Source organism: Lycorma delicatula, chromosome 8, assembly GCF_047948215.1.
Source record: "Lycorma delicatula isolate Av1 chromosome 8, ASM4794821v1, whole genome shotgun sequence".
NCBI lineage: Eukaryota > Metazoa > Arthropoda > Insecta > Hemiptera > Fulgoridae > Lycorma > Lycorma delicatula.
This window is the reverse complement of record NC_134462.1, coordinates 107,834,767-107,847,474: the sequence shown is the minus strand read 5'-3', so window position 1 is coordinate 107,847,474 and position 12,708 is coordinate 107,834,767. Positions and strand designations below refer to the sequence as shown.

General features: G+C 32.5%; 1 protein-coding gene across 1 annotated transcript in view; it reads right to left on the bottom strand.

The window, feature by feature from the left end:
* Positions 1–11,739, bottom strand: part of LOC142328943 (putative G-protein coupled receptor Mth-like 6) — a 40,951-nt gene extending 29,212 nt beyond the window's left edge. The window contains exon 1 of the mRNA XM_075373132.1: positions 11,587–11,739. The gene's annotated coding sequence lies outside the window, so the exon portion shown is untranslated. The remainder of the gene's footprint in view (positions 1–11,586) is intronic.
* Between the last annotated feature and the right edge of the window lie 969 nt (positions 11,740–12,708).

Genomic DNA, 12,708 nt, shown 5'->3' with positions numbered 1-12,708 from the left:
CACAATTGGGCAAATAAACGCGTATTCAATGCATTGCTTCTTATTTTGTTAACAGCATTAATTACAAGTTGAAGCGATTGGTGCAATCTATCACTCAGATTTTTCACTACTAGCTGTTGTCGGTGGATGGCACAGTGAATTGCAGTTACCTCTGGTATAATTCTTTTAAGATGGCTTATAAACCCACGATATCGCCCGACCATGGCAGGAGCTCCATCTGTTGCCACCGAAATGACGTTTGTGAATGGAATTGATTTTTCGTTAAAAAAATCACTCAGGACATTAAATATTGATTCACCTTTAGTGTCCGTCTCCAAAGTTTTCGCGAATAGTAGCTCTTCATGAATTTCTTCGTCCATAACAAATCGAACATATGCCAATAATAATGCTTCATTACCAGGTAAAGTTAACTCGTCCAGTTGAATAGAAAAATGAGTTGTTTGCAGATAATTACACAAGAAACTTTCAATACGTCTCATTTCATCAATACATCTTTGTACGGTGTTGTTACTCAAAGGAATTCTTTTGAGTATGTCAAATGGAGATTTGTGCATAACAGTTTTTATAACCTCTTCAAGAGCGGGTAAAATTAACTGTTCTCCAATGGTGTGCGGTTTTCCAGATTTCACTATAAGTAATGAAATATTGTACGATGCCCGCAAGCCATCATCGTTACTTTCAGACGTTGAAGCGAACATACTGTGCACGGTAGGTCTCTTTTCATATTTTTCCTTCAATGTTTGAAAATATTTCAAATCTTTACCTATTTTATCAGGATAACACCTTCTTAGATGATCTTCGAGTTTCGATGGTTTCATAGTCATTGCTCAAAATTTTGCTGCACAAAAGGCATATAGGCAATCGCTTGTCCGCCTTTGATGGAAGAAATCCAAATTTTAAATAATCAACACTGTACAGTCGACATTTCTTCTTAGATTCAGCCATGTTTCGTATCAGTTACCTACCGGTAAATAAAAAAAAAAACTTTGTTTTAGTAATCTCAAGGCGGTCTTACTTAACAGGATATGACTATTTTAACAGAATAGGATTAATTAATTATTGCAATGAAATAAGTGTAAAGTAACTGATTCTAATTATTAAAAGCAATAAATCGGTAAGATCCATATTAAAGTTTTATGAAAATGGCTGAACCGATTTTAATGTGATGTAAAACATTTTTTCATTAATTATATTTTGATATATTTCTGTAAATTCTATAGAAAATACTTTTAAATAACCAATATTTTGATAGTGATTTTAATCATTTATTTATTTCTTTGATGCACATTACGAGTATGTAAAGACAGGTACAATTTATGAAAATATACAACGTGTTACAGAATAAGGGTTACAACCGGGAAATGGTATGTTCAGGATCAGTTTTTAAGTCGATTCCAATAGTTTTTTTTTATATATCTGAAAAAAAATTTAGACCAAAAATTAATAAATCCTTAAACGTAAGAGTTTTCTTTTAGGAATAAGCCTCGCCTTTTGTACCTATGTATTTATTGTAATTTGTGCATTTTTTGTTTACTGACATGACAATAAATTGTCAAATAAATAAATAAACAATAAATAAGTAAGTATAACAAAAAGGCAGGTAAGTACTTAATACTTTTTACGACACTGGCAAACGCTAACATCTATTCACTTTACTTTTCTTTTCGAAATTCCGGAAACAAATGAGTAACGTTTATCCTTGGCAATCGTATTTATATTAGTGAAGAATCAAACAAGTTCATGCAAGATTGCTAGCACACACACCACAAGTCGTATTTCGTCCCTTTGCACGTCTGAACAAGCGTTGCGGACGGCAGCGGCGGCGCTTTGCAAGTCTCGACACGTTCATTGTACTGAATATGGAATATGCAAGTTTTTACAAGTAACAGTTGCGCTGAGCTTCTCAAAACATTATCTGCCTAGATTGATACGCAAAGTCAAGCCAACATTTTAGTTCTTCACTATCGAAACCAGATGAATTTTCGTGGACCTCTGCTTATGAATTGTGAACCCCCATTTTTTTGTCATGCCAACGTAGACCCCCGTCGAGTCTCCCGTGGACCCCTGGGGGTCCACCTGGACCACTTTGGGAATCAATGATATACACAAAGGTTTTGATCATCAACACATAAGCATGTGCTTATGATGCACATAAGGTTACACTTTAAACTTCTATATGGCTTAATAAGTAATTGGAAATTTGTTTGTCAATTTCCACACCACCTTTGAGGTACAGCAAGTGGGGCGTTTTTTTTTTTATAGTGCTTTCCCCTATTGACCTAGTGCACTGATTTTTATTTTTACAACAATTACATAGGATAATACAACAATTACATCAATAATTTCTATCTATAGTACAATTACATTAATAATTTCTATCTTAATGAAAGTCCATGTTTTGATAACCAGTTTTCTGTTTTAAGAAAAAAGTAAACAAACAATATTAAATCATGCATTTTATAAAACCTGTTAATAAATAATAATTTTTTCTCTGAACACTATATATTCTTTCTTGAGAAATAAGTTTATCATTAAGTATTTTTTGCTTGCATTTTTTCACTCATAGCTCTAATGTTCATTTTTTTTATTCTTCTACTATCGGCTTAAATTTTCGTTGCTTCTTTATTATTTCATTCTGAAAAAAAGATTGTAAATATTTTCAGATAACAAAATTATCTTAATTTTTCACTTATAACAATTCATTTATTCACCTAAGAATCATAATTGTGCAATTGTATGAAATTGTTACTACTACTACTACTAGTAAAATCTGTACCATATCAGATTAACAAAAACTTCATTTTATCTCATAGGATCTCAGTCTGTTAAGATATTATGAAATCAAAAAATAATCAGATAAAACATTGCAAAAAATGTACATTACTTTGAATTTAAAATCTATCACTGACCCCAAAAGTTTGTATTTATCAGCATTCATTTAAGGTAAACAATTTGTAACATTACTGACTTTACTTACAAATCTCTTTTTGATTTCATGTTCTCATTAAATTGAGTTTTAATATTTCCTAATATTACAATGGTCACTGAGTAAATTTTAATTATTTTTTTAAGCTTTCATACTATAACTACACAAACCTCATGGCTTCCCACATTATTGATAACAAAATTGTACTTTTACCTTCCATATTTTGATCTAATAATCCCTTTTAGAGGGACAGTTTAATTTTTTTTTTTCTTTTCACCAGACAGAATGACAAAACCATGATTATTTGGTGTTAAAAATTCTGTTTGGTATGGCATTAATCTATCATTATCCAGAGGTAGTGTCTTTTTAAGTTAATGCTTTTTCCTTTAACCTCCTCTTTTTCCTAATCTGTTTTTGTATAGATTTAACTTTTTCAATCTGGGATAGCAGAATAAGCCAAACTTGTGATGTATCGAAAAATCTGTGCTTCCTAACATGTAAAAAATTTCAATGTAAAAAATTAGTAATTAATTTCTGTTCTAATAATTTTAATTGATTATTTCAAGAATTATTCCAGAATAAAAATGTATATTCTATTTGAATTGTCTAATAAAATAGTAATTAAAAAAGTAAACAGTAAAATTGTAAAGTAGTCAAAAGAAACATAAATAATTATTAAAGGTTACCTTTTTGACCAAGAGGTACGTCTTTCAATTATGTTTTGCTTCTATTTCCAGTTGTTGGCTAATCATTTAGATATAAATTAATTTTTCATTATTGTATAAATTAATTTTTTAAATATTAAATTTATTAATAGTTACATGGTTTCTTCCAATTATTATAATCATATATTTTTAATTTACAAATAGTTTAATAAAAACAAAAATATAGTCTCCTACTTACTTCAGTTAGCTTATAGAGTTCATATACCGGTGCTCAGGCACGTACTACTGTTCAGGCAGCCAATTTACAAGCATCTCCTGTAGTTCCTGATGCATATAAAAAACTGTGTGACATTAATATTCAGTAACCACGCACTATTATATTTTATGATAATAAAAATTTAATCTACAATATTAATAAACTTTACTGTTAATGGACAGTTGATAATTTCAACTACATAACAATAAACAATTTCAATAAATAAAACAATCATGGGTTATTAGATGCGCCAAACAAGGTGAGAAATATTTATTGATCATTTAACATGTCTTAATTTATTTAAATGTAAAATATTTGTATATTTTACAAAAATTATATTTTATTTTTTGATTTCATAGTATCTTAACAGACTGAGATCCTATGAGATAAAATGAAGTTTTTGTTAATCTGATAAGGTACAGATTTTAGTAGTAGTAACAATTTCACACAATTGCACAATTATGATTCTTAGGTGAATAAATGAAATTGTTATAAGTGAAAAATTAAGATAATTTTGTTATCTGAAAATATTTACAACCTTTTTTTCAGAATGAAAGAATAAAGAAGCAAGGAAAGTTTAAGCTGATAGTAGAAGAATAAAAAAAATGAACATTAGAGCTGAGTGAAAAAATGCAAAAACTGGTTATCAAAACATGTACTTTCATTAAGATAGAAATTATTGATGTAATTGTACTATAGATAGAAATTATTGATGTAATTGTTGTATTATCTATGTAATTGTTATACAGAATAAAAACCAGTGCACTAGGCCTACAGGGGAAAGCACTATAAAAAAAACACGCCACTTGCTGTACCTCGAAGGTGGTGTGGAAATTGGCAAACAAATTTTCAATTACTTATTAAGCTATAAAGAAGTTTAAAGTGTAATCTTATGTGCATCATAAGTATATGCATAAGTGTTGAGGAATAAAACTTCTGTGTATATCATGGGCTGTCATATCTAATTAGTTATAAATTTTCAATGTCTTATACTTGTGCTCCATAAGATCAATTTGGAATAATTTGCAAATGTTTTACTCCATTTTGAAGGTTATTTTTAAAAATACTCAGCAAAATTATATTGAGTAAAACCTGGTTTAGCTTAAATTAGTTTATATTTTGTGTAAAATCATTATTCATTGTATTTATAAAACTAATATTTATTATAAAAAATATCTGTTAAAAATTTATTAGTGTACTTAATTATATTTGAGTGAAAACTATATTGTCAGAAATAGGAGGGCCACCAACAACATACTGTAGTGAATATTTGTGTTTATTTAACTGTATATACATTCATAACAACTGGTTTTGTGTATATTATAAATCAAAGCCTTTTATGTTTATTTAAAAATAAAATATTTTCATAAAATAGAAATTCTTAAAGGAAATATAATTTATATGTAAATTAATTAAATTAATAATTAAAATTAGTTTTTCAGTATGAAAATTATGTTAATGAATAAGGAACAATTTATGGTACAGGAAATATATTTGATTTATTCACAGTATCCATATCTAGTAGAACTGAGTAAGGTATGAAATATGTTGCAGTATACTGGTTTATTTTAATATATTGTTAAAAAGAACGATTGTATTTTATATACTGGTAGCAATACAAAAAAAAGGTATATAAAGTCATTTATGCATTTGGAAATTTTGATGAGTTGGAATGCAAGCTGTGTGAGACAGGTAAAACCAAACCTATGAATATACGAGGGTAAGTAAATTATTATCCGCAATGTAATTATAAATTTTATTGCAACACAAATAGGAAACTTACATGTACATAATTTTTCAACATAGTCCCCTTGCATTTCAATGCACTTGGTCCATCGTTGGTTTTCGGTTGAGCTGCAAGCCAGGAATGCACCGCTTCTTTCACTGTTTCATTCGAGGTAAATTGACGGCCCCTTAATGCCTCTTTGAGCGGACCAAACGAGTGGTAGTCAGAAGAGGCAAGATCAGGACTATATGGAGGATGAGCCAGTAATTCAAAGTTGAGTTTCTGAAGCGTTTCAGCAGGGTGGGCATCAGTATGTGGACGGGCATTGTCATGCAACAACACAGCACCTTTCGACAGCAGTCCTCGGCATTTACTTCGAATTGCAGCTTCAGCTTGGCAGTAAGCATCTCATTGTATTACGATTCAACAGATGGTAATCGAGAAACTGCAGCAGTCATATTGAAGGTAGTGAGGCGAGTGCTGGGGAAGTCGGCATCTCTGATATTTATCGTTCCAGGAGGCCTGCTTGGAAACAGCGGTCAAAAAGATTCTGACTTACCTCTTCAGGGAGAATGCCGAGCCGATATCAGTAGTTCTCCCAAAATCTGTACGCTCCAGATCGTGGTCGGCTTCAGTTAAGAGGTCGACCCCTTCAGTCGAAAACAGCCGCACTGTAGTAGTGCGCACCCTGGGTAAGACATACGCAGACTTGCTGCGTACGGTGAAGACGACAGTCGCTACAGAACAGGCAGGAGAAGTGCAAAAAGTCGGGGCAGAGGAGATGAATTACAAGTTAAAATTAAAGGCAAACAAATTGCGGAACAATTTACCGCTACACTTAGGGACCTAGCAGCGAGCTTACAAGTCGACATTAGAACACGAGGTGATAGACGGGCTGTAGTCCAAATAAAAGACATCAATGTTGATACTACGGAAAAGGAGGTGTGCGACGCGATAGTTTATGTTACAAGCAAGAACGAAGAATTCAGAATATCTCAGTTAGGCCGGCGTGTGGGGATACACGCAACGTTACAGTTATTACTTCGCATCGGGCGGCGCTCAAACTGGTTAATGCATCAGAGTTGGGTGGGTCCATTGTCAGGCCTACATTAGAAAAGAAACAGGCAGATGTTATAGATGTTAGGGATCTAACTACAGAAGCGTCGAGTGTCAGGGACCCAAAAGGATCGAATTGTGTTATAATTGCGAAGGACCCGGACATAAGATACGAGAATGCAGGGAGCATATGAAATGCTTGATTATTAGATATGAAAAGCGATTCTTAACCTGTAGGATCGAAAGTGTCCAGGACCAGATGGTATCCTCGCATCTGTGCTGAGGGGATTGGTCAAATTGGTGCCTTGGGAGATGACTGATAAGACTTGGTCTAGATAACAAGGTCTTCCCAAGGTACTGGAAAGACACACGTCTTGTGTTTCTGCCAGAACAGAACATTGGAGGATTACCCGCTGAATACCGCCCACTAAGCTTGATAAACAACATGGGAAAGGCGATTGAAAGGATGCTGGCGTTCCGGCTACTGGAGGAGTTAAGAGCGGGCGTCAGCATCCACGCAAATCAATTCGGATTTTGGCACAGACGGTCGGCAGTTCAAGCCATTGCCAAAATGGTAAACTGAGCAGCAGAAGTACGCCAGGGCATATGGCGAGATCTATGCCATTGTTTATATTATTGAATGTCAAGAACGCGTTCGGATCCTTAACCTGGAATTCAATAAAAACTGCCCATACGACGAAAGGAATAAGCACCTATCTATGTAGGCAGATTGGGGAATACTTGAAGGATCGTTGGATAACAGCAGACGTACAGAACGAGAGCCTGCAGTTCCAGATATTTGGCGGGGTATCGCAAGGATCAGTCTTGGGCCCGCTTCTTTGGCTCTTAGTGTATGACGGAGTGCTTAGCCTGCGTCTACCAGACAGAGTTGAAACAGTGGCTTATGCTGACGATTTGGTCGTCGCTCTGACGAAGAGCGACTCGGAGGTGCGTGGCAATGCAGCTTCAGTTAGTATAAGACTGAATGAACTCGGACTAGAACTGTCACCGAATAAATGCGAGTTCACAACGTTAATCGGCAGAAGAAAGATAGGTCGCATTGATCTAAGAGTGGGAGACCAGCCGCTCCAGAACAAAGCTAGTGTAAAATACCTAGGGTAAAGATCGATAGAGCATGCAAATTTAGCCAGCATGTAGTTGAATGCTGAGACAAGGCAGAGAGGACTACAAGACCCTTAAAATACTGATGACGTCGCATACAGCTTCTCGCTCTTCTAAACGAAGCCTAATAATATCGGCGGTAACATCTGTGATGTTGTATGCCTCCCCGGTTTAGGGCTCTGCCGTGATAGTGAAACGCAATCTAAATAAAATACAGAGTGTCCACAGACACACGCTGTTGAGCATAATTGCAGGTTACAGGACTCTCTCTTATGAGTCAGCATGCGTGCTGGCTGTAGTTCTACCGCTAGATTTACACATTGAGGAAAGGAGTAATAGGTACGTAGGCATAGATATATCAGATGCGAAACGTAGAACGCTCAATATTTGGAGTGAAAGATGGGCAACAGATCGTTGTGGGATATATGTCTCATATCACGTCTAGAGGCGTGGATCAAACGTGGATATGGTGAGGTGAATTATCAACTATCCCATATTTACAGGCCACGGTGCCTTTGAATATTATTTACATAGAGTGAGCAGACGCGATTCTCCCTGCTGTATGTATTGCAGCAGGGATGGTACGGCAGAATATACCATCTTTGAATGTAACGAGTGGGAAGAGTTGCGAATACAGGCGGGTAAAGAGGGCTTAAGACAATCTGAGCTGGTGCCGCATATCTTATCTATAAATAATATAATTGGAGGGCATTTAACGAATTTGCGACGTTAGTTCTGCACACAAAGGACGAAGAGGCTCGCAGACGTGTTTTTAGTGTTAGATTAGGGATTAGGGAAGGGTAGCTCTAGTTGCGAGCAAAAATAAGTTTATAAATGAAGTGAAATGTTTTAAATACCAAATAAAAAATGTATAGGAAAATAAGGCCCGAATGAATCATATTTAAGTACTGTATAAGCTATAAGCATATTTCTGACAACGCCAGCGACAATAGCCACGGCCGGAAAACGTTTTGGCAAATTAAGAATAATCAAAAAATAATTTAAGATCTACAAGTAATCAAGATCGTATACTTTATATATAAACCTTTTGTCAATAAATTAGTGATTTGAAATTCGACGATATCGTAATAATGATTTCGTTAATTCAAAAGCGAGAAAAATAAACTATTGATGCATTTTTTATTTAAATTTTAAGTATGAATAGTTAAATTAGTACCGCGAGTAAATGTTATGTTTTATTTTTATTGTAGATTTATGTTTCACATTTTCATTCTTTAAAAAAAAAACCTTTTCATAATAAAATAATTTCTTTAATTATGTTTTTTCCCATTTAGCTATTTCAAAAAAGACATAAAGGGGTGAAAGGCACCAAAATCACTGTTAAGGCTCTGGTGACAAGAGTTCTTGAACTGTAGAACTGATGAGCCGAACGGGGTTACGTAACCCCGTACGGCTTATGATGCCGTAATCTCTTCTTTCGGCCGTGGCTATTGTCAGAAATATGCGTATAGCTTGTACAATACTTGAATATGATGCATCTAAATCCCATTCATTGAGTATATTCAAAATATTTATATCATAAATAGTGCTCGGATCTTTATTTTTCTATACATTTTTTATTAAATAACTATAACGCTGCTTGCATGTGCAAGCACAGGAAAGGTTGGATTCGTGAGTTATTAATGTGTTAAAGTATTTTGTTGTTTACGGGCATTTGTATATGTGGCAGAAGGAATGTGAAGGAGGAGCCTGTATAGGAAGTGGAGCCTCGAACTGGGTACGGTTGTCAGTAAATGCACTGACAACCGTCTAATAGTATAAAAATGATAGATACAACAGAAAGACAGACAGGGAAACAGATGTTAAGTAGAACTTAACTTGAGTTCTCACACCTTCGACCTTCGTCTTGAATTTATATCAATATGAAGGTAATCGTAGGTGACGGCCATGAATTTTACGTAACTACCTAAACGTGTTTTGTTCATAACATGTAATTCTATAAACATAGAATTTTGATTTGAACGACAGCTATTTTATTATAATCGATTATAAAAGTTTTAGTTCTTTTGATCGAAGAGAAATATATAATTGTTAAAATGTTAAATAAATAAAATAAAACTTGTTTATTGTAGTAGATTTTATTTCCTGTCTGAGTGCACATGATTTTGTTATCTGGCTAATCAGGAATTTGAAAGTGTAAAAATAACATAGGTCGGATCATTTTTGTTATTACATCAGCAAGATATTATAGTCGTTTTGTAATTTTTTCTTTTTCTTAGAGAGGGTATTTTACTAATCAAATCAGTTTAAATATTTGATATTGTAGATTGGTTACATCAACTCGGTTGACACCTTCTATAAGATCTACTATTAGGCCAAAAGTAGAAACTATAACATGGGTATAATTTTATAATTAAAAAAAGAATATTGGAGGAAACTAAGTATTATAATTATTATTCTGTTATACATTTTATAACAGTACGTAATAATATATATATTTTAAGTTGTAATAGTCGCTTTATTCACAGATAAAGACTCTCGTATTCAAGCATGTTGTTTCAAAATTTATTTCAGTGCGTGCAAAACTTTCTTTTTTATTTGAAAAATTACTAAAAATAAAACACGAATAATTCAGCACTGTTCGTTCAAATTACTGAATCAAACACGAACGCCTGCTTCATTCGATCGGTACTCTATGAAATATATCATACCTCTATGAAATATATCATACCTAAAGTGAAAAATGTATGGTATAATATTTATTTAGAAAAAATGTGTAACAAAATAAGCATTTAATTAATTATCAGATTGATTAAATTTAATACCGGATTTGTATTATACAGAAAAGAAACGATGAAAATAAATCTAGTTTTAAAGGTCACCATGTAGCGGCTACATTTCTTGAATAGAAAAATCCACAAGCCATTATTATAAAATATTTGTTAACAATGAAGAAAAACTAGGTTTGATTTTTGAACAGTTCGATCATTTATCATACCGTATACACATAAAGCTAATTCAAGGATATCGAATTTACGCCTCGTAAATCATTCAAATAAAACCGGATTGGTTAAAATTTCAAAATCGGATTAACGGTGAAATATTGTCATTACGATACGATAATGTTAGTTTATTACAGATCAGCAAAAAGGAAAAATTATTCGAATTATTACAACAATCTGCTTCAATAAACGGTTGATATAAACTGTTTAATAAACGGTTGAGACATAAGTTCAATCTTTTGAAGAGAAAGCATAATTCGAACGAGACGGCCTGGAAAATAAATACAAAATGTTGCGGTGACAGAGGAGAATTATGAAAAAGACAAGTACGTACGAAATGGTGGTGTTAAGACAGAACCTACTGAACCCGGAAAACAGAGATTTTACAACGTGAAAAGATTCCATTCATTTCGTGAACCGAACACAAAATAAGAAATTATCGCTCTTACTTTCAACGTATTGTAGAGAAAAGTTGACAATGAAAAAACTGATATCTACAAATAAAAAGATTTCGTGAACAGTATTTTTAAACAAAAAAATTTTCTCAGGGACTCATGAATTTGTAGAGAAATCTTTAGAAAATATTTAAGTCTAAAAAATTAGAAAATACAAATAAATCAAATTATTATTATTACTCAATTTAATATTACTAATAAATGTTAATTATTTATATTTTAGTTTATAAATGTTACATTTTACAAAATTTGAAAGACAATATTTAAGTAAATTACTTTTTTTTAACATTTGTTTAAAGAAAAAGGTAAATTTTTATTTATATATTTTTTTCACTACAAAAAAAACAGAAAATCTCATTTTGAGTAAAAATAATGCTGTAATCAAACATAGTTAAAATAATAATATATTATTCTTACATTTTTATGTTGAAAATGAAGTCCCAGGGATTACAAACCGTAATAAAAATACAACATTGGGTAAAATTGAACTAATATCATCTAAAAACAATGGCACCAAAAGTTAAACTTCAATTACAAAAATCTTCTCGTACAAGTTAGTCGAGAAAGACCTTCACCACTCAGTACAAAAGACATTAATGAATGACTGGATAGCACAACACATCCAAACTGGTTGGTTGGCTTATAATAAAACCAGTTGAAATTATAAAACTGAAGCCGATCCACATCCTCAGTCGCTCTGGAGCATTCAATGTATGAATATATCGATAAACATTTAAAAAAATTAACACACAAATCATTTGGCACTACTAAATTTTATGTTTTACGGCAACTCCATGATAAAAATAAGTAAGATAAAATATTTTTTATTTAATATTATAATTTTTTAATTAATTTATTCTAATCGGTTATTGTATTCAAATGGTGTAAACAATAAATGAAAAAAGCAGTTAAAGATGTTACAAATACTGTGCTTCTAATATAACAATTAGTAAATAAAAATAAATGTTTGAAATATATTAAGAATTGTCAGCATTTTGTGAGGAATGAATGAAGCAAATGATTTAGTTTTATGCCAAAAAAAATTTGGCACTGTACTAAAAACTCAATAAATAAAAAAAATAAAAAGTAGCAGTTTCACTTAATTTATCATTACATCCTTCATTTAACCATTTGGATTATTTAATTATATTCATTTTATTTATAACAAGATTTTTTTAATAAAACTTTCCCTTCTAGTTAAGAAAAGAAAGCTAATCTCCATGGTGGAGTGGTATCATCTCTACCTTTTATCCATAGGTTCTGAGTACGAGTCCTGGTCAGACATGGATTTCTTTTAAATGTTACAAAACAATTCACTTTATTATCATCCATCAGCAGCTATTACATTCTGGATGCCAGCCAGAAGAAAAAATGGAATATAAAGGGCTTAATTGCTGTTGGGCTTTCCCTCCAACTCAAACCGCATGTATTCACCACTATGAAGAAATAGATTGTGGATACTCATACTTCCCTGTTTAAAAAAGCCAATAATCTTTAAACAAAATTGGTTATAAACAACTCACTTTCAAGAAACACTGT